This window comes from Aquarana catesbeiana, linkage group LG03, assembly GCF_042186555.1.
Source record: "Aquarana catesbeiana isolate 2022-GZ linkage group LG03, ASM4218655v1, whole genome shotgun sequence".
NCBI lineage: Eukaryota > Metazoa > Chordata > Amphibia > Anura > Ranidae > Aquarana > Aquarana catesbeiana.
Genome location: NC_133326.1, coordinates 465,451,643 through 465,477,731, shown reverse-complemented (window position 1 = coordinate 465,477,731; position 26,089 = coordinate 465,451,643).

Sequence of the window (26,089 nt, the reverse complement as noted above, 5' to 3'; positions counted from 1 at the left end):
GCCAAGAACGCAGTGACGTACACCACGTACAACGAGACTAGAAAAGGCCGGTTCATAACCAAGCGCGGCACCCTTTGGGCTCCTTTTGCTAATCTCGTGTTAGTAAAAGTTTGGTGAGAGACGATTCGCGCTTTTTCAGACTCGTGGCTTTCAGATCGTTTTCTGACGTTCAGTTTGTGCTTGTGGGTTTGTATCTGCTCTTCAGTGCGTGCAGTCAGTTCGTATCGGAGTTTTCTGTGTGATCTTGCCTGCTCGTTGCTGTTTTTCAGGTCGCTCTTCACAGGCCTTGCTGTTCTTCAGTGCGTTCTGTTACTTTGTTCTGAGCAGCCGACCGTTTTCTAGCCATGTTTCGTATGCGTACTCCTCGTAGAGTTCGTGCTGTGCGGGGGCTTGGTGTTGGGGTCCTGACCTTGACACAAGTCCAGTCCATGAACAGGGTGGGGAGGAGTTCATGGACCAAGAATTGGTTGCTTCAGCATGACCAGTTCTGTCATATGGCTTTGCTCCGTGAGATCCGTGAGAATAATCCTGATGATTTCAGGAACTTTCTCAGGATGACGGACCCCGTGTTTCACCGTTTGTTGGCTTCGCTGACCCCCTATATTAGCAGGCAGGATACCTGCATGAGGCAAGCCATCACTCCGGAGCAGAGGTTGGTCGCTACCTTGCGGTATTTGGCCACAGGGAGAAGCCTGCAGGACTTGAAGTTCTCAACAGGCATCTCCCCCCAGGCTCTGGGGATCATTATCCCAGATACCTGTTCTGCCATCATCCAGGTCCTGCAGAAGGAGTATATGAAGGTAAGATTTTTATCCTTTTATATCACATTTTATTGTATTGAATGTTTGATAATATATTGTATTTCTTCCCTCATTCCCTAATTACCATGATTGTAATATGCTGTGAATGTCCCCTTTGTTCTCATGCATGCTGGATTTTTAGGTAATTATTATTTTATGTCCTTCATACATATTTGCCCTTCAATAACCTCCCCAGCATGGTGTCTCCTGGCCTATATTCACCTCATGTAGTCACTTAACAATGTATTTTATCAGCTCCATAGTAGTGCTTTACCCCAAACACCCCCTAAAATGTTTGGAAATGTTATTTTTGATTTAAATTCAGGCAGAGTGCCAGAGGCTTTTTTTTGTGGTGTCCCCAAATTTTTTTTAACCCTCCCCCCAACTGCTAAGTCAGCTGATCCCAATTCTCTATCCTCAATCATCTATCTGCTGACTTTGCCAAACCCATACACACTATACCCACCTCTTTACTGGTCAGATTTATGGATGAATTCCCCAAAGCATGTAGTGCAAGGGCCTGCCTGTATACTTTCCAATGGTACTGTTTAAAGTTTTTGTATCCTATTATTATCTTGATAGGTAATAGCAGAATGTTCAAATGTCCTCAAATGTGTACAGTGTGTATTTATATCTTTGTATTATGACATTTCTTACCTGTCCAGTGGTCTGCCAATAGTGTAACTAAGGAGGGGCTGTTCCAAGTAATACCCTGTATTTAGGCATTCATCTCTCAATGAAGTGAAGAGGGTTACCTGTCCAAGAGTTCCCCCCCTATAATGTTAGAAATGGCCCATGAGAGGGGGGAAGGGGGAATATTATAGGTGTACCTTATACTTTGGCCTTGTTAAATTCCCCTTAGTAAATGCTATCTGGAGGTTGCCCCATAATGTTTGTGTCTAATCTGCTTGCCATGTTTCTGTGAAAAAATAGTAAGGTTTATTTTTTTTTCCTCAACAGTTTCCTTCAACGCCACAGGAATGGCAGACTGTGGCCTCCCACTTTGCCCAGCGGTGGGACTTTCCTAACCCTTGGAGGGGCAATTGATGGGAAACACGTCCACATCGTCCCACCACCCAACTCAGGGTCGTACTATTATAATTACAAGGGGTTTAATAGTATAGTGATATTGGCGGTGGTGTCGGCTAATTACGAGTTCTTGTATGTGGACGTGGGGAAGAATGGCCGGATGTCCGATGGTGGAGTGATCGCCCAGACGGAGTTCTACAGGCGTCTCCAGAATGGCAGCTTGGACTTGCCACCTCCAGAGGACAATGTTGAAGGTCTCCCATTTGTGTTTGTTGTTGATGAAGCATTTGCGCTGGGGGACCACCTAATGCGGCCATTCCCGATGAGGACCCTCACCCCGGAACAGAGGGTTTTTAATTACCGGCTGGCCAGAGCCCAAAGAGTGGTGGAGAACACATTTGGAATCCTGGCCAGCCGGTTCCGATTATTTCTGACACCCATCCATATGGAGGAGTATAAACTGAACCATATAATACTTGCCTGCTGTGTTCTCCATAATTTTTTAAGAAAACATTCAGCCAACTATGCTGGCTCAGTTGGGCCTGAGGCCGGAATCCCTAATCCATCAACACTGACGGCGCTTGAAAGTGGCCGTCCTGGCCTGCCCTCCCTGAATGCCCGTGATGTCCGGTTACGCTACCTGGAGTTCTTTGCGGGTAGGGGGGCTATCAATATGCCAGACAATCTGTGACACCTTTTTCAAATAAAAAACAACCAAAAGAAATTCTTTGTGGACATTTACTGCTTGTGTTTGTTTTAGCTGACCCTGACAGAAATGTGTTGAGTGCAGAAAATGTCGTGATTGGGTAACCTTATAAAAAACTGTGTTGGCTGGTACTTCCTAAATGCAAAAACACATTTCACTACAAGTGCACTTGCAACTGCACTGAACCTGCACTTGTAGTGCAAAGAGGATTTGCCCTTAGTAAATAACCCCCATTTTTGCATAAAACAGCAATTACATCACCCCAAAAGTGTTGTAGTGTTGAGACAATAATCCACACATTCTTGAGTAAGGCACTTTTTTATACGTGCACAATCACATGTGCATTTCCCAAAGGTTTTTAAAACAAACCAACATGTTTGCAGTAGCATTATGAAAAATCAAAATATCCATTTCAGATAAAACAGGCCTGTGTAAAACCAACAAGAAAGGCAAAAAACTTGAACTTACAAAGTTCACATATGGTAAAACCTGAAGGCTATATCAGACATCAGTATTTAGGAACTGGGTTTGATATAGCGTTCAGATGGGGGGAAATCACCCCTGGAAAAGCCAAATTTGGAAGATGCACACCAATTTACGAATGTCAACATGTGCTATCTGCCATCAGGGGGGATCAAGGGACGTGTTTGGGGGGAGCAAGCCCTTCCTCAACGCTACTTTATAATTGAGGAAGGGGTTGCACCCCCAAAACGCGTCCATTGATATCCCGTGATGGCAGATAGCACATGTTGGCACACTGTGTGCATCCTCCAAATTTGGCTTTTCTAAACATTTAAAAAATTTTGGTACGATAAAACAGGTGATTTTGTGGGGTTTAAATTCGCCCCAAAACATCAATGATGTTATTATTTTTTTTAATAACATCACTGATTTGTTGCTGGATGTTTTGCAATTGGAGATTACACCCCATGATCTCCCCGATCAGTATCTGGGCACTTTCAGATGTAAAGCGTTCTGGATCACGATCACCTAAAAAGAGATAAAGAACAAAAAAAAAGGTCTCAAAAATCTGCCACCAGCCATCTCTTTTACCTGAGCCTGTGGTCGCAGACACTCACCTGTTGTGGTGCCAATCTCCACCACGTCTTCTTCTTCCTCCTGCTCAGCTTCTTGGGTTGGGGGTATTTCCCCTTCTTCCAGAGGGGGGGGTCTCTGGTCTCCTGGGATGAGGGGTGTCCGAGTCTTTTCTCCCCTATGTAAAACAAAAATGGTATACTTAGCACACAGATATTTGATGGCAGAACTAGAAATAGGAAACATTGCTCGGAAGTGGGGTACAATTGTCTATTTTAGCCGAGTTCCAAGATGTATATTTTTTATTGCCCTTTGTCAAGCTGCAATACTTTACCTGTTTGGTACAAGCTTCACAGATGTAGCCCCCCCTATAGTATACACTGGAGCACCTGTGTGGCCCCCCCTAATAAAAATGGTGTTCTTGTGTCCCACACTAGTGCTCCAGTGTCCAGATGTGAAAACAGCTGCTCAGTGTCCTCTCCTTACACACAATCTAGTTTGCATTTCATTCTAGTAACAAACCCATCTACACAAACAAATATTTGGCATCCAAGTAGGCCCCCAAAAATGTGTGAAAATGCATATGGCCTAAACAATGGTGTTCTAGAGGCCGAAAGAAAAATGTTTGATACGAACGAATAATGTGCCCATGAACATTAAAGTTGACCTTTTGAAACATTACAACTAATAAAAGCATATGGAGCAGAACGAACGTAATAAAGACAGAAAGAATAGGAACACAGCACAACTACTTACTTTTTTGCAGCACTCTCCGGATCTTTCGGTACTGCTCTGGCTCTCTCAACTTCAGGTCCGACCACCGCTTCCTGAGCTGATCTTTAGACCTTCGTACCCCGAAATTCCGCTCTAGACTCCTGACCACTTTCGCCATGATCTTGGCCTTTCGGATGTTCGGGTTGGGGTAAGGCCCATATTTTCCGTCATAGTCGGACTTCCTCATGATGTCGACCATCTCCAACATCTCCCCAAACGACATATTTGTGGCCTTAAAATGTCTCCTTCTGGATCGGGACGTGCCTGGATCCGGGCTTTCCTCCTCTTCCTCCTCGTTGCTACAATTAGCCCACACCTGCTGTATGTCAGCCATCATGCTCTTCCCCCACTGCGCCGAACGAAAAGGGGCGGGGAATACACTAGAAAGAACGTCAGGGGCGGGCGGAGTTACACGCATGCGCAGTGTATATAAAGCGTAACACGCGTGCGTATTACGTTTGATCTGTGAGCGGAGGAAGGAGCATTGGACGCGGCGATCGTAAGAACGAAGGTAAGAGACAAACTTGGGCCTATACTGCTTCTAGATTGAGGCCTATATTGTAACAAGATTAGGAGAGTTTTGTGTGACATTAGGCTTTGTCTTGTGTTGTGTCTTGCAGTGAACATGGATATGGTACTGAAAGATAAGGACTTCATTTCAGTCTTCATAGAGATGCTAAGGGAGCTGCCCTGTCTGTGGGAGATTAAACACCCCCATTAGAAGAACCAAGCAAAGAGGAAGGCAGCACTGGAGCAATTGTGTGAAATTGTGAAGTAGGTGATCCCCACGGCAGACATCACTTTTTTAAAGATTTTCATTGGTGGCCTGAGGAGCACATATCTGAGGGAGCGCAATAAAGTCCTTGATTCGCAGAGATCCGGAGCAGCAGGTGACATCTATGTCCCCAGGATGTTGTACTACGACAGGCTGCACTTTCTGGCAGGCCAGACTGAACCCAGGCCATCCCTCTCCAGTCTTCCTTCCACGCTTCCTTCCCCCCCGGCTGAGGCTTCTGACGCCCAACCTGGGCCTTCCAGGCCACATGTGGAGGAGCCCAGATTGAGCCAGGTATAGCATTCCTCTAAATATTTCTGCTTGTCCAATCAATGATGTGAACTATATGTTAGTTGGGAGTACTAATTAAGGATTGTGATTGATGATGCAAAACATTACAACTATGTCCCTTTTTCATACACAGGGAAGTCTCAGCCAGGAGGTGGCCGGGCTGAGCCGGCTGGCTGATCTGCAGGTCCCTCCACCCCCCCTGGAAACAGAAAGTGGCAGTAGGAGGAGTGCCCTAGAGGAGGCGGCTATCAGATTCTTTTGTAGGGCTACAGAGGTCCTGGGAGCACCACACACCAGGCAGGAGAACATTGCTGCCTTCATTGCATATAAAATGCAGAGGATGGAGGAGGGCCAAAAAGCCATGTGTGAGGCCCTCATATCTGAGGCTCTGGCGAAAGGTATGAGGGGCCAAATTATACCTCACACACAGCTTTGGGATGGTCCTCCTCCTCCTCCTGCAGGTCCTACTCCTCCTCCAGGTCCTACTCCTCCTCCTGCCACATCTCCAACTGCACAGCCACAGCCCGGAAGGAAGTGTGAAAGGAAGACCAGACAGTGAGGACCCTGGATCCAGTCTGGTGGGCCAAAAAATGCAGCCTCTTGTGGTACCACAGCCTGCGGACACAGATGTCATCTGCTGCTATCCAAGTCTCTGTGAATCCCGGACCAGACTGCCCTCCCTTACATATGGACTCCTCAGGCCACCAATTTTGATGTTGAAGAATTGATGTCTGCCGTGGGGGTCCCAGGCTTCGCTAATTTCTCTTGTTGATCCAGTGTTGCCTTCCTCTTTGTTTGGTTCTGATCCCTTAATAAAGGATTTTTGTTTTGAATTATACTCTCCTATGTGTTTTACTTCAAAAAGGACAGTTTGTTTGTGAGGATTCAGGTACATTTCAAATATACAATGTGAAATGAACAAGGGACACCATCACCAAACAATCTCCTTGAGATTAAATAATAAAAGATATCAATGGTGTTCGGGTAACCTGACACACAAAACACACCCAAAAATATTCTGGAGTAAAAATAAAAATAACATTGAACAAAGATCAGCCTTGGAAAAAATCCAAACATTAAATAAAAAAAAAGGCTTAAAATCCAAAATAAAAAAAAAATAAAAAATATAAAACTGTCAGATGTGACAACTAATAACAATATATTCAGGGAATCCCACTAAAACAACACAAATAAAAGTTTGTGAGAAGTGTGTGTGAATACGAGCAGCAAAACGACTTAATTCTTGTCACATTATAAAGAAGAAGAGAGTGCGCTGTATTAAACCATTTTGAACATTGCAGCGTGACGAAAGTGCTGTATCCATTGCGAACGCTAAGTTTACCAGAACGAGCTGTCCCGTGTTGGAATTTCTTCTGAGCATGCGCGGCACTTTGTGCGTCGGAACAGGCCACACACGGTCGGAATTGACGCGATCGGATTTTGTTGTCGGAAAATTTTATCTCCTGCTGTCCAACTTTGTGTGTCGGAAAATCCGATGGAAAATGTCCGATGGCGCCCACACACGGTCGGAATTTCCGACAACACGCTCCGATCGGACATTATCCATCGGAAAATCCGAACGTGTGTACGGGGCATTAGTCTGGTCCTACGCTGTAATAACTTAAAAGGACACCTCACTATGGTCCGCCCCATTAGTGAGATGGCGGTGTGAGGTGCAAGAAGCAACACTGAAGTTTGGCAAGTGAACACCCTTTACCATGTTTCCAGGTAGAAGACAATCCACGCTTAAAGAAGGATTTTTTTTTTCTTTTTTCTTTTTACTTTTTTTCCTTTTATTTTTTAGGTTAAGTCTTCATGACAATTTTTTTCTAACCATCGCAGGAATGTGACTTTAATATCTCTGTTCCTTCTAGGGTTTGACGTGGTGGGGGGAGGGAGAAACCACTGCTGCAGGAATGCCCTTTAGTGGTGTTCCAATGCGGCGCGGGCAGTTGTTTCCGTGCCCTGCTCCGCTGCCTCCGTTGGGGGGGGGCAGGGGGGTCTGGAGGGGTTGGGTCAATTTCCCTGGTGGTCAGGGGACTGGGGGTCTTTTGGTCTCCGTGTCTGGGCCATCGGGGACTAAGTTTTGGTTGCACCTTCATGTCTTATAATGTTACATCAACAAACGTTTAGTTCAGTTGTTTTTAATTCATTTCCACTAAACCTGAGTTCAAGGGTTCCTAGTCTCTGCTCTCAACCTACATTTATAAATTACGATTGATAAGTGATAGGTCGGTGGTCCTGTTGGACCAATGCTACCCCCGATGAGTCAGCACTTGACCGAGATGGCTGTCTCGGCCAACGTCTTACTCGAATGTGGGTCTTTTAGCCCACAAAATAATGCAATTAAGGTATTGTTGTTTATCCAACTTCGATATTTCTTTATTACCTCTACCTTACCTGTTTCACTCTTTCTCTTGTGCCCTTTGCTTGTCCCCTTTCTTCTTTCCCCTTCCCCCTGGTCCGCGGGATGTCTGACTGGAAATTTATATAGGAGAAACCCCCTGTCCCCATGACTCTTAACTGGCTTACCCTGAATGTTCAGGGTATGAATTCCCCCCAGAAAAGGGTCAAGATCTTTAAATACCTAAAACAACAAAAAATTGATATCGCTTGTTTGCAAGAAACGCATTTTTCTACCACCTCTTGCCCTTTGCGGCACACTACCCACAGGTATTTCTGGCTAACGCATCTACTAAACACAGAGGTGTTCTGATAGCCATAAGTAAAACGGTTCCATTTATTTGCAGTAAACAGATAGCAGACCCAAATGGCAGATATCTAATTTTGCAAGGCACGATTCAAGATAATGAGATAACAATCATGTCCTATTATGCTCCAAATACTAACCCAGGGCCCTTTCTTACACACGTCTGCTCTCTGTTATGATCCCACCAAAAAGGAACCCTCTTATTGGCAGGAGATTCTAATGTAACGTTGAAGCCCTCTCTTGACAAGTACCCACCGGACCATAGACCCCCCTCTGCGGCCGCCAAATCCTTTTTACAGTCCCTACAGAATTCTGATCTAATAGATATATGGCGGGAACTCCATCCTCTGAGCAGGGATTATACCCATTATTCCCATCCTCACCACTCTCATTCTAGGATCGACCATATGTTTGTCCTTTGCAAACACCTTCCCTTAATAGAATCAATTTCTATCCTTGCCGCCCCATGGTCAGATCATGACCCCATCTTAACGGTTTGTCATTCATTATTGAGTAAGTCACAATTCTCCCCATGGGTGATGAATGACTCTCTTCTATCCCACAAAGAGATTTTTGCTGATATTCATGATGCTTCAACTGAATATTTTAGAATGAACACAGGATCAGTACCATCCCCAGTTACACTGTGGGAAGCATATAAAGCTGTCCTCAGAGGTCACGTTATCCGATTTGCGTCTAGATGTAAAAAAGAGAGAGCAAAGGCTCGACAGGAGCTTGAATTAAAATTAGAGGCTGCGACCAAGATCTTCAAACAAAAACCTACTCCCACTAATCGTAAACTCTCAGAAAAGGCCCGCACAGATTTAGACCTGTGCCTAACTGATGAAGCGGAACGGACCCTACGATGGGCCCGACAGAAGTGGTATATTAAAGCGAATAAACCTAATGCAATGCTAGCTAATAGATTACGTACCTTCGCCCCGAAATTTGCTCCTATTACTCTTCGCACCCACCACAACTCCCTAACCGGTAATCCCCAGCGAGTCCTGGAAGAATTCAGACATCGCCTCACTAAACTTTATTCAGAGCCGGATCATCTTTCAACCCAAGGCCTAGATACCTTTCTCAAGAACCTATCATTACCCTCCTTGTCTGAAACTCATACATCCCTGATGGACTGAGATATACAGGTCTCAGAAGTCCTCCAATGTATCAAGGAGCTGAAGGTGGGCAAGAGACCTGGCCCAGACGGCTTCACGGCACTTTTTTACCGGAAAATGGCAGATGTCATTGCTCCGCACTTGACTAAGATGTATAATTCAGTCAAGGATGGTTGTCACTTTACACCCAATCAACTGACCGCCAACATTGTCATGATACCTAAACCAGATAAAGACCATACATCTTGGGCTAACTTCCGGCCCATATCACTCATTAATATTGACATGAAAATTTTAACAAAGATCCTGGCCACTCGCCTCAACTCCTTCCTTCCACGCCTAATAAAAAAAGAGCAAGTGGGATTTGTCCCAAGGAGACAGGCAGGGGACGCAATAGGACGCCTTCTCCAAATACAACACATGGTTCATGCCAGATCCCTAGAAACTATGTACTTATCATTGGACATCAACAAAGCCTTTAATACACTGTCCTGGCCATACCTGATCCAAACGCTAAAGCACTTTGGTTTTGGCACTTCGTTTATGGGCTGGGTTTCAGCCATCTATAATTCCCCTCAAGCCAAAGTGAAGTACTATGGGTTTGAATCATACACCTTTCCAATTAGAAGGGGCACTCGTCAGGGATGCCCACTCTCTCCATTGTTATTCATTTTAGCACTAGAACCCCTGGCGGAAGCCATTAGATCCCATCCTGACATAACAGGTGTGGATATAGCAGGTACCCCGCATAAATTGTCCATGTTCGCGGATGACATTTTATTGACTATCACTAAACCGAGAATCACCCTCCCTAATCTGCTAGCTCTTCTGGATACCTTTGCCACCTTTTCGGGTCTTTCAGTCAATCCCGCTAAATCCAAAGCAATGTCGATAAATTTCTCACCATCTGAATTAGAATCCCTACAGTCACACTTTTCTTTCCAATGGCTGAATTCCTTACCTTATCTTGGTATTCGACTTACCCCAAAGTATTCAGGTTTATTCCAAGCTAATTTTCCCCCATTATTTAGAAAACTCACTAACATGCTCTCCTCGTGGTCCGCTCTCCCGTTGTCCTGGTTAGGATTACTACCGTTCGCATGTCCTACCTCCCAAAACTGCTTTACTACTTCAGGGTTCTCCCGGTCCATGTCCCCTCCCATATCCTCCGTATACACCAGCGTAAGATTATGCAGTTTATTTGGGGCTCCAAGAAACCTAGGATTAAAAAGCAGGTACTATTTGCTCGTAAAATTAATGGAGGTTTATCAGTACCCAATCTACAAGCTTATTACACAGCGGCAGCCATAGCTCCATTATCCCATCTCCATGAGAAATCTCAGATGCCATTATGGGCCACCATGGATATGGTATACTCTCACCCGATACCTTTAGCCTCTCTTCCATGGCTCCCTCAAGAACATCGTCCTAGTGCTATGGGCCCATGTTTGGCCCATTCACTACGGTTATGGGATTCAGTCAAATACTCTGCAGGTCTAATCTCCCCACACCTTCCCCTACTTTCTCTTCTTCACTGCCCATTGTTCCCACCGGGGCACGATAACCCGCAGCAATTCCGGTGGTGGACTGAGCAAGGCTTTGCGGATGTCCACTATATGCTTTCCCCAACTAGGATCACAACATTTGCAGCCTTACGCTCCTCACATGACATCCCCCTAAGGGAACATTTTAGATATATGCAAATACGACATTTCCTACTAACCCTTATAAAATCTCATGACGCCCCTTATACACTAACTCCCTTTGAACATCTTTGCAGATCATGACCCCAGTCCCCAGGTTTGATTTCATTAATTTACGCAGCCATTATTGGCTCCACAAAACCGCCCATAAGAGCATATCATCTCCATTGGGAAACAGAGCTGGGTAAAAAGGTAGACCCAGAGGACTGGCAGGCCATGACTATCTTTTTATCCAAGTGCTCCAAGAATGTTCTGTTCTTAGAAAATGCTTACAAAATTCTTTATAGATGGTACTATACCCCAGCCAGATTAGCGAGTTTTATCCCATCATATTCCCCTTTATGTTTTCGAGGGTGTTCACAAGAGGGCACAATGGCACATATTTGGTGGAAGTGCCCTAAGGTATGCAGACTGTGGGTCAGAGTGTATGCACTTCTTCGAAACCTCTTCAATACTACTATAAAGAGGGACCCCTTTGAGGCCCTTTTGGGGAAACCAATCATTGAACTGTTGAGACCAGAGCGTCAGTTAGCATCCCATATATTTACTGCAACTAAATTAACTATTGCAAAATCATGGAAAACTCCAGCCCTAAGTTTTGAAGCAGTTAAAAACCGCATTAATGATACCATGGTTAATGAAAAACTGACAGCAGTATTATCAGATACACATGACAAATTTCTCCGAACATGGCAACCATGGGTAAACTATGCCCACCCCTCCAGATTCGACTCGGCACTACTCTCCTTGTAATGAATTCACAGGCTCCCCATCCCGCGGACCTCTTTCCCCCCCCCCTCCCCACCCTTCCTCTCCCCCCACTCTTTCTTCATTATTTCTCTCCCCTCTTTCTTTTTCTTAATCACTAAGTCAGTTCTTTTTTACTCCCTTTTCCACCTTTATTTTCGGCTACTTTTTTATATTTTTTTTTAAATCCGCAGGTTTACCCCTGACGGAGATAAGGTACAGGCTGACAACTGTTTACGAACATATTTTGCATCCTCAGTGCTTTATGTATTGTTACATGGTCATGGAATATGATTCCTGTTTTCATTTCCTTTTATTTTTTGTATTAAGACTATGTAAAAGCGTATCCGCATTATGTTCATTTATATGTTTCTCCCTTTGTACTATTAATGCTCTTTATGTTCAATAAAACTTTTGTACAAAAAAAAAAATTACAGGATGTAATGTACCTTTGACTGTACATGTACCCCCAGCCCCTCGGTTTCCCCACTTGGGGGGAGAGGAGATAAGAAGCCCCTCCTGCTGCTAGGACACACCACGCTGTTGTAGCTGGACACAGAGCTGCTGAATGTGTATTCTTACTCCCTTTAGAGGAGACTTTAAGGCATTACAATATTAATGTGAAAGAAAAGTCATAGGTGGACTTTGCAGTTCCTAAGCTTTTCTCTTACCTTTTTCCTCGCTGCAGGATACTGCTGAAAACAGACAGATCCAGACTTCACCCATCACAGCGGGCAGCGTAGTTAAACCTTCACAGACCGGGTCCCTTTTAATAGGGTTTCCACTCCTTTAGACCTGTATAGCACCCCTCAGGACAAATTTAGGTAATGCAGCAAGACCAAAAAGAGTCCTGTTCCTAGGGTCCAGCCCTCAAAGAGAAGCGTTACAGGCAAAACCTCGCTTTTCAATGTGAAGCCCGGGTACCATCCTGTGGCCTCAGTGGCGTGGATGGATCCGGTTGTGGAGGTTTTTTAAATCCAGCAGGGATCCCTCCAGGAGCTCCTCAGAGCACATCTTCACTCGTGACCAACACCTTAGACACTGGCGGGAAAACTGATGTGCTCCTGGAAGGAGGAGGGGGTATATAGGTAGTGAAATTCCTTGATTGGGTATACCAGTGTAAACACCTGTAGGTGGCCCATAACCCATTAACCACTTAAGGACCAGCCTCGTTTTGGATTTTAGGAGTTTACATGTGTAAAACTGTTTTTTTTTTGCTAGAAAATTACTTAGAACCCCCAAATATTATATATTGTTTTTTTTCTAACACCCTAGAGAATAAAATGGCAGTCAATGCAATACTTTTTTTTGCACCATATTTGCGCAGCGTTCTTATAAGCGCACTTTTTTGGGAAAAAATTTACTTTTTTGAAAAATAAGACAACAGTAAAGTTTTTTTTTTATATTGTGAAATATAATTTTAATGTAAATTGATACCCAACATGTCACGTTTCAAAATTGCTCCCGCTCGTGGAGTGGCGTCAAACTTTTACCCTCAAAAATCTCCATAGGTGACGTTTAAAAAATTATACAGGTTGCATGTTTTGCATTACAGAGGAGGTCTAGGGCTAGAATTATTGCTCTCGCTCTACTGGTCACGGCGATACCTCACATGTATGGTTTGACCAACGTTTTCATATGCGGGCGCTACTCGCGTATGCATTCGCTTCTGCGCGCGACCTCGTCGGGACGGGGGGTTTTTAAAACTTTTTTTGGTTTTTATTATTTATTTTACATTATTTTATTTATTTTAACACTGTTTAAAAAAAAAATTGTGTCACATTTATTCTTATTACAAGGAATGTAAACATCCCTTGTAATAGAAAAAAGCATGACAGGACCTCTTAAATATGAGATCTGGGGTCAAAAAGACCTCAGATCTCATATTTATGCTAAAATGCAATTAAAAAAAAGAAAAAAAGTCATTTAAAAAAATGACATTGAAAAAAATGTGCCTTTAAGAGGCCTGGGCGGAAGTGACATTTTGACGTTGTTTCCGCCCAGCAGTGTCATGGAGACGATTGGGCGCCATCTTAGTCTCACTTGTCTCCAGGCACAGAAGGGACCACTTTTATCTGAAAGCCGACCGCCGCACAAAAACGGGGATACCGGGGTTATGGCAGCTAGCTGCTGCCATAACAATGATATCCGCCGCCAAAGTTTGGACGTACATCGGCGTGCGGCGGTCGGCAAGTGGTTAAGTAATTACTTAGGCTCTGTGTCCCATGATGTACGATAAAGAAAAGTGTATTTTTGCTTACACATGGATGCTCATTAGCTAAAGCGCTAGTAAACTGTATTAAAAAAAATGAAAAGAAATAGTCTCCCTGCAGGCTCATATCATAATGTGCTAATATGCAACGCATACTAGCATATTATGACAGACGTACCTAAAAAAGCGATCCCTCACCGCAGACAGGAATTCCATCTTCGCCTGGTCTTCCTTACGGGTTCACAAGCTCTGGTCATTTCATTTGAATGTACATGGGAGTCACGGCACAGCTCTTTCAATGGACGACTTGTCATCCATTGAGAGCACAGTGCACATGCTGCTACAAATGTAACTGTCTCCAAAATGGTGAATTTTTGGAGATATTTACTGTACCTACAGGTACGTTTTATTATAGGCATACATGTAGGTACAAGATAAAAAACTGACTTAACTACCATCTTGGAAAATTCTTTTGCAAAACTATTTTGCAAAGCGAACAGCCTATTTGCCTTTAGTAAATTAACCCCAATATCACAAGCAGAGGTACAATATAACTTTAGTTGCCAAGTATCTATTAAAGCAAAATTGCAATGGCATCTGTGCTTAGTGGTGACTTGCTGGAGCTTAGAAAGATAAGCATATGGTATAGCCACTCTAGTGAGTCTGATATAATGGAGATTAAGTACAAACAGTGCTTGTAGAGTCACTGGCGTGGGTGGGGGGACAGCTGCCCTCTTGGCCCTATTATTGAGGAGACCCCGCTGTTGGTCCACACTCATAGTATATCATGGTTAGGGATGAGCCGAACACCCCCCTGTTTGGTTTGCACCAGAACATGCGAACAGGCAAAAAATTTGTTCGCACACGCGAACACCGTTAAAGTCTATGGGACACAAACATGAATAATCAAAAGTGCTAATTTTAAAGGCTTATATGCATGGTATTGTCATAAAAAGTGTTTGGGGACCTGGGTCCTGCCCCAGGGGACAAGGATCAATGCAAAAAAAAGTTTTAAAAACTGCAGTTTTTTCAGGAGCAGTGTTTTTAATAATGCTTAAAGTGAAATAATAAAAGTGTTATATTCCTTTAAATTTCATACCTGGGGGGTGTCTATAGTATGCTTGTAAAGGGGCGCATGTTTCCCGTGTTTAGAACAGTCTGACAGCAAAATGACAATTCAAAGGAAAAAAAAGTCATTTAAAACTATTCGCGGCTATTAATGAATTGCCGGTCCGACAATACACATAAAAGTTCATTGATAAAAACGGCATGGGAATTCCCCACAGGGGAACAACGAACCAAAATTAAAAAAAAAAATGACATGGGGGTCCCCCTAAATTCCATACCAGGCCCTTCAGGTCTGGTATGGATATTAAGGGGAACCCCGACCAAATTTTTTTTAAACAATGGCGTGGGGTCCCCCACAAAATCTTTACAGGCCCTTCAGGTCTGGTATGGATTTTAAGGGGAACCCTGCACCAAAATTTTTAAAAAATGGCGTGGGCTCCCCAAAAATCCATACCAGACCCTTATCCGAGCACGTAACCTGGCAGGCTGCAGGAAAAGAGGGGGGATGAGAGAGCGCCCCTCCTCCTGAACCGTACCAGGCCACATGCCCTCAACATTGGGAGGGTGCCTTGGGGTAGCCCCCCAAAACACCTCGTCCCCATGTTGATGGGGACAAGGGCCTCATCCCCACAACCCTTGCCCAGTGGTTGTGGGGGTCTGCGGGCGGGGGGGCTTATCGGAATCTGGAAGCCCCCTTTAACAAGGGGACCCCCAGATCCCGGCCCTCCCCCCTGTGTGAAATGGTAAGGGGGTACTTACCATTTCACAAAAAGGTGTCAAAAATGTTAAAAATGACAAGAGACAGTTTCTGACAATTCCTTTATTTAAATGCTTCTTCTTTCTTCTATCTTCTATCTTCCTTCGGTTTCTTCCCCCATCTTATTCTGGTTCTTCCTCCGGTGTTCTCATCCAGCATCTTCCTCCGCGGCGCCGGCATCTTCTTCCCTTCTTCTCGGGCCTCATCCACCATGATGGGAGGCTCCCGCTGTGCCGCCGCTTCTCCTCTTCTCCTCTTCTCCTCTTCTGATGGTTCTTAAATAACAGAGGGCGGGGCCACCGGGTGACCCCACCCCCTGTGACGCACGGGGACTTCCCTGTGGCATTCCCCGTGACGTCAGAGGGGGGCGGACAGGGAAGTCACTGTTCGTCAGAGGGGGATGGGGTCACCGGGTGGCCCCGCCCTCCGTTATTTAAGAACCGTCAGAAGAGGAGAAGCGTCACACAGTGGGAGCCTCCCATCATGGTGGATGCGGAGCTGCCCGAGAAGAAGGGAAGAAGACGCCGGCGCCGCGGAGGAAGATGCCGGACGAGAACACCGGAGGAAGAACCAGAAGAACCAGAAGAAGAAGATGGAGGTAGAAACCGAAGGAAGATAGAGAATAGAAGATAGAAGAAAGAAGATAGAAGAAAGAAGATAGAAGATAGAAGAAAGAAGAAGCATTTAAATAAAAGAATTGTCAAAAACTGTCTCTTGTCAATTTTAACATTTTTGACACTTTTTTTGTGAAATGGTAGGGGTAATTTTGTACCCCCTTACTATTTCACACAGGGGGAAGGGCCAGGATCTGGGGGTCCCCTTGTTAAAGGGGGGGCACCCTCCCAATGTTGAGGGCATGTGGCCTGGTATGGTTCAGGAGGGGGGCGCTCTCTCGTCCCCCCCTCTTTTCCTGTGGCCTGCCAGGTTGCGTGCTCGAGTAAGGGTCTGGTATGGATTTTTGGGGAGACCCTTAAGGTCTGGTATGGATTTTAAGGGGAACCCCACGTCAAAATTAAAAAAAAAATGGCATGGGGCCCCCCAAAAATCCATACCAGACCCATATCCGAGCATGCAACCTGGCAGGCCGCAGGAAAAGAGGGGGGACGAGAGAGCACCCCCCATCCTAAACCATACCAGGCCACATGCCCTCAACATTGGGAGGGTGCTTTGGGGTAGCCCCCAAACACCTTGTCCCCATGTTGATGGGGACAAGGGCCTCATCCCCACAACCCTTGCCCAGTGGTTGTGGGGGTCTGCGGGCGGGGGGCTTATCGGAATCTGGAAGCCCCCTTTAACAAGGGGACCCCCAGATCCCGGCCCTCCCCCTGTGTGAAAATGGTAACCATTTCACAAAAAAACTGTCAAGGATGGTAAAAATGACAAGAGACAGTTTTTGACAATTCCTTTATTTAAATGCTTATTCTTTCTTCTATCTTCTATCTTCCTTCGGTTTCTTCCTCCATCTTCTTCTTCTTCTGGTTCTTCTGGTTCTTCCTCCGGTGTTCTCGTCCGGCATCTTCCTCCGCACCGTCTTCTGCCCTTCTTCTCCTCGGGCCGCTCCCCTTACCATTTCACACAGGGGGGAGGGCCGGGATCTGGGGGTCCCCTTGTTAAAGGGGGGCTTCCAGATTCCGATAAGCCCCCCACCCGCAGACCCCCACAACCACCGGGCAAGGGTTGTGGGGATGAGGCCCTTGTCCCCAACAACATGGGGACAAGGTGTTTTGGGGGCTACCCCAAAGCACCCTCCCAATGTTGAGGGCATGTGGCCTGGTACAGTTCGGGGGGGCGCTCTCTCGTCCCCCCCTCTTTTCCTGCAGCCTGCCAGGTTGCATGCTCGGATAAGGGTCTGGTATGGATTTTCGGGGGGGACCCCACGCAATTTTTTTTTAATTTTGGCGCGGGTTCCCCTTAAAATCCATACCAGACTTGAAGGGTCTGGTATAGATTTTGAGGGGACCCCACGCAATTTTTTTTTATTTTTTGGTTCGGGGTTCCCCTGTGGGGAATTCCCATGCCGTTTTTATCAATGAACTTTTATGTGTATTGTCGGACGGCAATTCATTAATAGCTGCGAGTAGTTTTAAATGACTTTTTTTTCTTTGAAATGTCATTTTGCTGTCAAACTGTTCTAAACACGGGAAACATGCGCCCCTTTACAGGCATACTATAGACACCCCCCCAGGTATGAAATTTAAAGGAATATTACACTTTTATTGTTTCACTTTAAGCATTATTAAAATCACTGCTCCTGAAAAAACGTCCGTTTTTAAAACTTTTTTTTGCATTGATCCATGTCCTCTGGGGCAGGACCCAGGTCCCCAAACACTTTTTATGACAATAACTTGCATATAAGCCTTTAAAATTAGCACTTCTCCCATAGACTTTTAAAGGGTGTTCTGCAGCTTTCGAATTTGCCGTGAACACCCCAAATTGTTCGCTGTTCAGCGAACTGGCGAACAGCCGATGTTCGAGTCGAACATGAGTTCGACTTGAACTCGAAGCTCATCCCTAATCATGGTATATCACTAATATAAAATAGAAAATTAAATTATGGTAGTGGGTGGTGAGGCAGTATTAATTGGAGAGATTTGTTTCAGTCAGGTATTGAAACTAAGCAGTACTAAAACAACAACACATTCTAAATCATGCCATGGTTGCACATAATATTAGTTGAGGCCCCATTCACACTAGCGCGTTTTTTGATGCATTTTGCAGAAATGCACGGGAATTTTTTAACATGGGTTCCTATGGAACATGTTCACATCAATGCTTTTTTGTATCTCTGCGTTTTTGGAAAGGGTCGGGGACTTTTTTTCATGCAAAAAGCAGCGTTTTGCATGTAATGGTTTTCAATGGACAAGCATCAAAAACGCAAGTGCACCGTTTTTGCAGCGTTTTTGATGCGTTTTTGGTGCGTTTTTGGTGCGTTTTTGCCGTTTTTTTTTTTTTTTTTTTTTTTTTTATTTTTTTTTTTTGTAATTTTTTTTTAAGACTGTAAATAAAAATGAAAAAAAAAAAAAAAAAAAAAAAAAACGCAAATCGCGGCAAAAACGCGGCAAAAACGCGGCAAAAACGCTACAAAAACGCTGCTCAAAAACGTGCCAAGCATGAAAAAAAAACCTCCAAAAACGCTCAAAAGCAACATGCATAGGTGTGAATCGAGCCTTAGGCTCGATTCACACCTATGCATGTTGCTTTTGAGCGTTTTTGGAGGTTTTTTTTTCATGCTTGCCGCGTTTTTGCCGCGATTTGCGTTTTTTTTTTTTTTTTTTTTTTTTTTTTTTCATTTTTTTTACAGTCTTACAAAAAATTACAAAAAAAAAAAAAATAAAAAAAAAAAAAAAAAAAAAACGGCAAAAACGCACCAAAAACGCACCAAAAACGCATCAAAAACGCTGCAAAAAAGGTGCACTTGCGTTTTTGATGCTTGTCCATTGAAAACCATTACATGCAAAACGCTGCATTTTGCATGAGAAAAAGTCCCCGACCCTTTCCAAAAACGCGGAGATACAAAAAAGCATTGATGTGAACATGTTCCATAGGAACCCATGTTAAAAAATTCCCGTGCATTTCTGCAAAATGCAAAATGCATCAAAAAACGCGCTAGTGTGAATGGGGCCTAAGAGAGTCATTGTACACCACTGCCTCCCCATGATGCCAGCTATGAATACACTTTCTAAAGAGTACCAAATTTGCATATCAGCTTTTGCCACATATAGAGAAGGTAGTGTGGTGCCAAAAAGAACCAACACATTCATTAATCAAACATACTGGTATGGAGAATTTTGCCCCCTGAGAACCTGCTCAATGAAATCACATTTTTATTGAATGACAGTATGCATCTAATGAGACCTGTGAGCATGCATGGTCTAACAAATCTAAAAAAATGCTGTAATTTTAGGGTTCTAGAGAGGTAATTAGGTAGTGGAAATGGCATGTGAACAAGATGAATGTCAGGATAAAAATAAGATCTGGTAGGTAGGCCGGGTCCCTGGGGTAAATTTACATCCAAAAATGTATGTCTGTCTGTTAATGTTTTGAGCTTGGCATCTGGAGACAGTCAGGACACAAGAGATTAGCTTGATTAAAGAACAAACTTTCTACAAATCTTACATGAATTAAAACTTATCATGTATACACTGAAAGCAAGTCACAGAATCCATCTACATCTCCATCTACAATTTCTGTTTTCATGGACATTTATCTTTATGCATTAAATCGGGTCAGTGAAATAAATGGCAATGCGCAAAAACACATCCCTAATCTAAATGATTTTTCCTTCACTTTCCATAATGCATGAACAACAAAGAGCATTTAAAAACTAAAATATGGATATACACAAATACAGTATTACATTTAGCTGTATGTGTCAAAAACACTCAGTAGTGCATATGCATTGGGCCCAGAACACCTGACCTTTTCTAAGAAAAAACTGAAATACCGGTAATCTCTTTTTCATGTTTTAAAATGTTGAAAATTGTTGTTCCAATCATACCAACCAAGGGTTAACCTATAAAAGTGAATAGTGGAAACAAGATAACTCAACCAGTGACATTTTCTAAAAAATAAACCACAAAAACTCAATTTCTCAATGTGAGGCAAGAACAGCCATATCAGGCCCCCTTTTTAAGCACTGTACTTGTAAAGGCAATTTGATTTACAATATGTAATAAAACACCAATCTGTAATCTATCATCAGGGAAAGAGAAGGCAGCTGACTGCTTTATCTGTGAATGTCACACAGAGAGAACTGGATAAACTGTTCTATGTGTCCCTGGCAGTTTTAAAATGATTAAATATAGAAGTATGAAATAGAAACTGGAGAAATACAGCCAAAAACAAAAACAAGCCATGCAGCAAGAGATGCATTTGTCACTGTAGATGGAGTCTTTATTCTTCTGCTAAGACTATTAAGGCTGAGCACCAAACAACGTTTACTTAAAGAGACCCTGCAGCCTCAATAAAGTTATTTAAGGCCTTAGCTTTTTTTTTCCATTAACACAGGGGATAGTCCTTACATTGGTTGATGTGTCCTTTGTGCTGGTGGCTACTCTCTTGGTAGATATCTTACTTTCTCTGCCTTCCCGTTATTATTATTATTATACAGGATTTATATAGTGCCAACAGTTTGTGCAGCGCTTTACAACATGAGGGCAGAGAGTACAGTTACAATACAATTCAATACAGAAGGAATCAGAGGGCCCTGCTTGTTAGAGCTTACAATCCAGAAGGGAGGGTCAAGTGAAACAAAAGGTAATAACTGTGGTGGATGAGCTAATGGAAAAAATGAAAATAGAGTCATTAGGTGTGGGTAGGATAGGCTTCTCTGAAGAGAAGGGCATGGGAGGAGGTGACGAGGGAGCTAAAGAGCATGAGGTCTTGAGAGGAACGAAGAGAATGATTAGGTTGGTATTTTGAGACTAGGCTAGTGGCTAGTAGCTGGAGGCTAAGTTGTGGATGGCTTTGTAAGTGGTTGTTAGTATTTTGAATCTAATTTGTTGGGTGAGCAGAAACCAGTGGAGAGATTGACAGAGAGGAGTAGGAGATACTGAGCGGTTGGTAAGATGGATGAATCTGGCAGCAGCATTCATGATGGATTGAAGAGGGGATAGACTATGTAGAAGTAAGCCAATAAGAAGGGAGTTGCAGTAGTCAATGCGAGAGATGACCAGGGATTGAATTAAGAGCTTTGTTGTGTCATTAGTTAGAAAGAGGATATCCCACTAGTAATCTTCAGATGCTGCAGGGGTTAAACAAGTCACTGGACCCATCTTAGACACTCATCAGAAGTGCTCATTATTCCTGCCCTGTCCGTCCCCCACCTTCATTCATAGAAGCTGTACTATAGTTTCCAACATTGAAAGGCACTCTACGCATGGAGGATAGGTGGATGACTGAAGGATCCGCCTCTTCCATTCATAGAGCACTTTTCATTGCTGGAAGAACATACAGTATATCCATTAAAAGGTGTTTGTTTATGCGCCCTGAGTAACATAAAGCTGTGCTCAGAAGCCTGTTAAAAATCAACATGAGTCTTACAGGTTCAGCAGTTGTAAGAATATTTATGAACATCCAAGCGTGTACTTCTATACAGGATATGGTGAGTGGCCCTGGATGCAATCTGTTGGACTCTACAGCAACAGTGAATCTAGCTGAAAATCACTGCTGCAGTAAAACAGTTTAGAATACAAACAGCAACTTATGCTTACTCTCATAAACAGCATTTTTGTAAGTGAAGTCCAGGGTAACTCTGGTAACATAGGCAAACAGCTGGAAGGATTCCAGGCCCGCCAACATGGGGGTGGGGGGGCAGTACCCCTCTGGAATGGGAGTACTCTGGTAGAAATTGGGAGGGTGTTTCGCCCAGTGTCTGGGTTTTCTGGAGAAGCTGCATACTATTAGGCTCCTGCTGGGCTGCCAGCATGCCAGTTCTAATGCCGCATACACACGACTGGTTTTTCCATCACAATAAACCCTGACAATTTTTCTGATGGAGTTCCGCTGAAACGGACTTGTGTACACACGATCACACCAAAGTCCGATCGTTTAAAACGCGGTGACGTACAACTCGTACGACGGGACTAGAAAAAGGAAGTTAAATAGCCAGTAGCCATAGCTGCCCTTGCGTCGTTTTTGGTCTATCAGAATAGCATACAGACGAACGGTTTTCCTGATAGGTATTGATTCCGTCAGAAAATTTTTAAAACATGTTCTATTTCTAGGTCCATCAGAATTTTCGAAAGAAAAAGTCAGATGAATCCGATGAAATGATTCTGTTGGACCTTTTCTGCTGGAAAGTCAGGTCGTGTGTACGCGGCATTAAAGTTGAGTGACTCTCACTTGACTGCAGATCCCTTTCCCTGCCTTATCAGGTGTGGCCTCTCTTAGATGCAAAGAAAGGGGAGCATAGAAACTCATCTAACCAGAGAATTTGGGAAAAGGAGTTAAAGGGGGGCTACGTCTGAGTATGGTGAAAAAAATGGCACTCTGCTACACATCTTCACTGGGTCTGTCTGCTGGCCTTTGATCCATAGCAAGATCAAATTTTGTTGGAGGGGCTGGCAGGCCTCTGCAAGCATGGAAAAATTAATAAAATGGTGGCCACTATGCCCTTCACAAGAGTTATACAGAATTAAAGTTCTTTTTTCCCATTCTATTTTTGGATAGCGTACATGAGGCTAGAACATGGAACTATGGAATGATGACATATAAATTGCTTCAATTTAGGGGAGAATAACTCTACTCAGTAATCCTTGCAATTCTGATACTTAAAAAAACAAGTGCTATAGTATCTACCATTTCTGAAGAAATTGTTTTTTTTGGCACCTGTGCTGGCAGATATCACAGTATTTGCCAAAAAATGAAGCTTAGAGACATTTCAACAGAACAAACCAACTAATCAATGACTCTGTCTTAGCACTAGGCTGAGTGGACTGCCATTCATAAAGAACCAGCAAATCACTGACTCTGTCTTAATGCAAATACTCCTTTTGAACAAAGAGGGGTTAGCAGAGAAACTGGTCTTCCCTGGAAGTATTGGGAAAAGGAGTTAAAGGGACCTATATCTAAGCATGGTGGGTAAATGGGCACTTCGCTACACCTTTTCATTATGTCATTACTGGGTCTGTCTGCTGGCTCCATATCAAGATCAAGTTTGGTTGGAGGGGCTCCCTGCCCCAAGCTTTTTGTAAAAGAACACTTCTCTGGCACCCTTTGGGCATACTTCCTTGCTGGCCACTGGGTGTTTAGCTGTGAAATCTGTTGCTTAATTGCTTGATTATACCCTAGAGTGTAATCAAGCAACTGATCCTAACTCTCCAGATTCTTGCAAAAAACAAAAACAAAACTGCAGCCTATGCCCCTTTCTAAAAGTGCCTGTTCACACTTGTACTTCAGTTGCCCTATGCTCTACACTCAAAAGTACGTGAGCTTTTTTTTCTTTTTTTGCATAGTCAGGCTTTTTTGATACTATATACTTCACATCTGTAAACTTGCAAAACACACATTTTTGTACGTGTTATTATGCCTGAAGAATTCCTCCCCTCTTACAGAACTGCTCTCCTTCCCTTGCCCAGCCCAGGAAGCAGCATCCTGAAATTTGACACATGTACAAAAACATCTGTAAAACACCTTTAATAAACTTCAATACACTAAAATCTTCAAAATAACAACACCTCACAATATATACAATACTCAGGTCCGAATGCAGGCTAAAGCATACAAAATGTACAAAAAGTACACATTTTTATTTTATTTTAGTCAAATAAATAAAATATTCTATAAATAATTTATATTTCCAATGAGCAGATGGAGCCTTACCTTTTTTACACATATGCTTGACCTTTTTTTTCAGGCACGGCACTCTATAAAATTAAAGCACCCTTTAAAATTATTATCTCATATATGCTGTTAGCTGACTTCATGAGTGGCATTTCCCAGAGAGCATTCCACCATTTGCAGCAGGCCGAAAACACCAAAAATGATGTTGCGTATGCAGCAAAGGAGGAGTTAGAAGAGATAACAGCTACCATTGTCCAGAGTGTCTCTCCCAACCCAGCCTATCAGGGCCGGACTTACCATTGGGCTTGACTGGGCTCAAGCCCATGGGCCCCGCCCAGTAGGGGGCCCCGCGGGCCCCAGCCGAGTCCACTCAGCTATACTCGGCTAGTTCCACTCACAGTCACGCCTAGTCCCGTCCTATGATGGACATAACACAGGGACTGGGCGTGACTGTGAGCGGAGCTAGTATGTATATCAGCGGTGCTCACAGTCACACCCAGTCCCGCCATCGGACCTGTGTTATGTCCATCATAGGGCGGGAGAGAGGAGCTGTGAGAGGAGCTGCGAGAGGAGCCGAGAAAAGCCGACAGGATCCGAGATACACAGGACCGGCTCTGTGTATCTCGACGGCGCCATATTTAAACTGCAGTGACACTGACAAGTCACTGCAGTTTAACTGCAGCCTGGGCAAGGCTGCAAATGACATGGACAAGGCTGCAGTTGGACACTGATAAGGCTGCGATGGAGGCTGCAAGGCTGCAAATAACACTGACAAGGCTGCAAGGCTGCAAATGACACTGACAAGGCTGAAAATGACACTGATAAGGCTGCAAGGCTGCAAATGACACTGACAAGGCAGCAATGTCACTGGGCAAGGCTGCAAATGACACTGACAAGGCTGCAAGGCTGCAAATGACACTGACAAGGCTGCAATGTCACTGGGCAAGGCTACAAATGACACTGGACAAGCATGCAGATGGAGGCTGTGCAAGGCTGCATTGATGAGCATTTAAATGTAAGTTTTTTTCCTTAAATAGTTTTTTTCCCTAAAATTCCTTAAACTCTTATCTTGGGGTTTGCTGATTGGTTATTGTCAGTTATTATTGCCTCGTTTACTGCCGTTGAGAAAACCTGTCTGCATTAGACAGTGATGTAACGGCAGACAAATGGTATCAGAGTGGCGCGCTTAAAAAAAAACTAAAAAGTAATGTATAGAAGGTAGGGCCCGAAAGTGACTCAAGCCCAGGGGCCCCCACCACCCTAAGTCCTGCCCTGCAGCCTATGCATTGGAGAATGCTTCCATGTTTCTGCCTTCCACATAAACTGACCCTGGCCTGTTTTACCAACTATGATTCTGCCTACCGTTTGGACTGATCTGTTGCCCTGCTACTGTAGTACACAAGGGTCTCACATATGTGAGGGGCTCCAGAATTGTTTTTCCCTGATGGAGAAAACAAATTTTTTGGTTTTCTCTGGGTTTTGTAATTTTCAGATTTGGGTCTGGAGACCGGAGGCTTCAAAGAGATTTGGGTGACAGATGCCTCTACCCCTTGTCCAGGTCTTTTCTAAGGCCCTCAGCCTGCTGCTGACTTACTGCCATCATGCCTCTGCCTGCCACATGAACAGACCACACCTCTGCCTGCTACCTGTACTATGGACATTTTTTGCTGTAGCAAGAGGCAGTATGTTTATGAAGGGCTGGAGAGTGGTACAATAATAGGTGTCTGCAGGTAACAGTGTACCAGGACCAATATTTTGGCTGTGCTGACCATGTCTCTGCCTGGACAATTCCTTTGGCTGTTGCTGACCACATCTCTGACTGCTGCCTGGACTAATACTCTGACTGTGCTGACAATATCCCTGTACTGACTATAGACAATATTCCTGCCTGCTGCCTGGACAATTTCTTTCGTTGTCGCTAAGCACATCCCTGCCTGGTGCCTGGACCGATGCTCTCCTCTGTTGACAACTGCACTACTAAAACCACAGGTAAGATTTTTTTTACCTTTTCCTCAATATAATGTATTTTGGTGTGTAATTCTTGGTAAGTACATGATATGTATTAGAAATATAAAGGG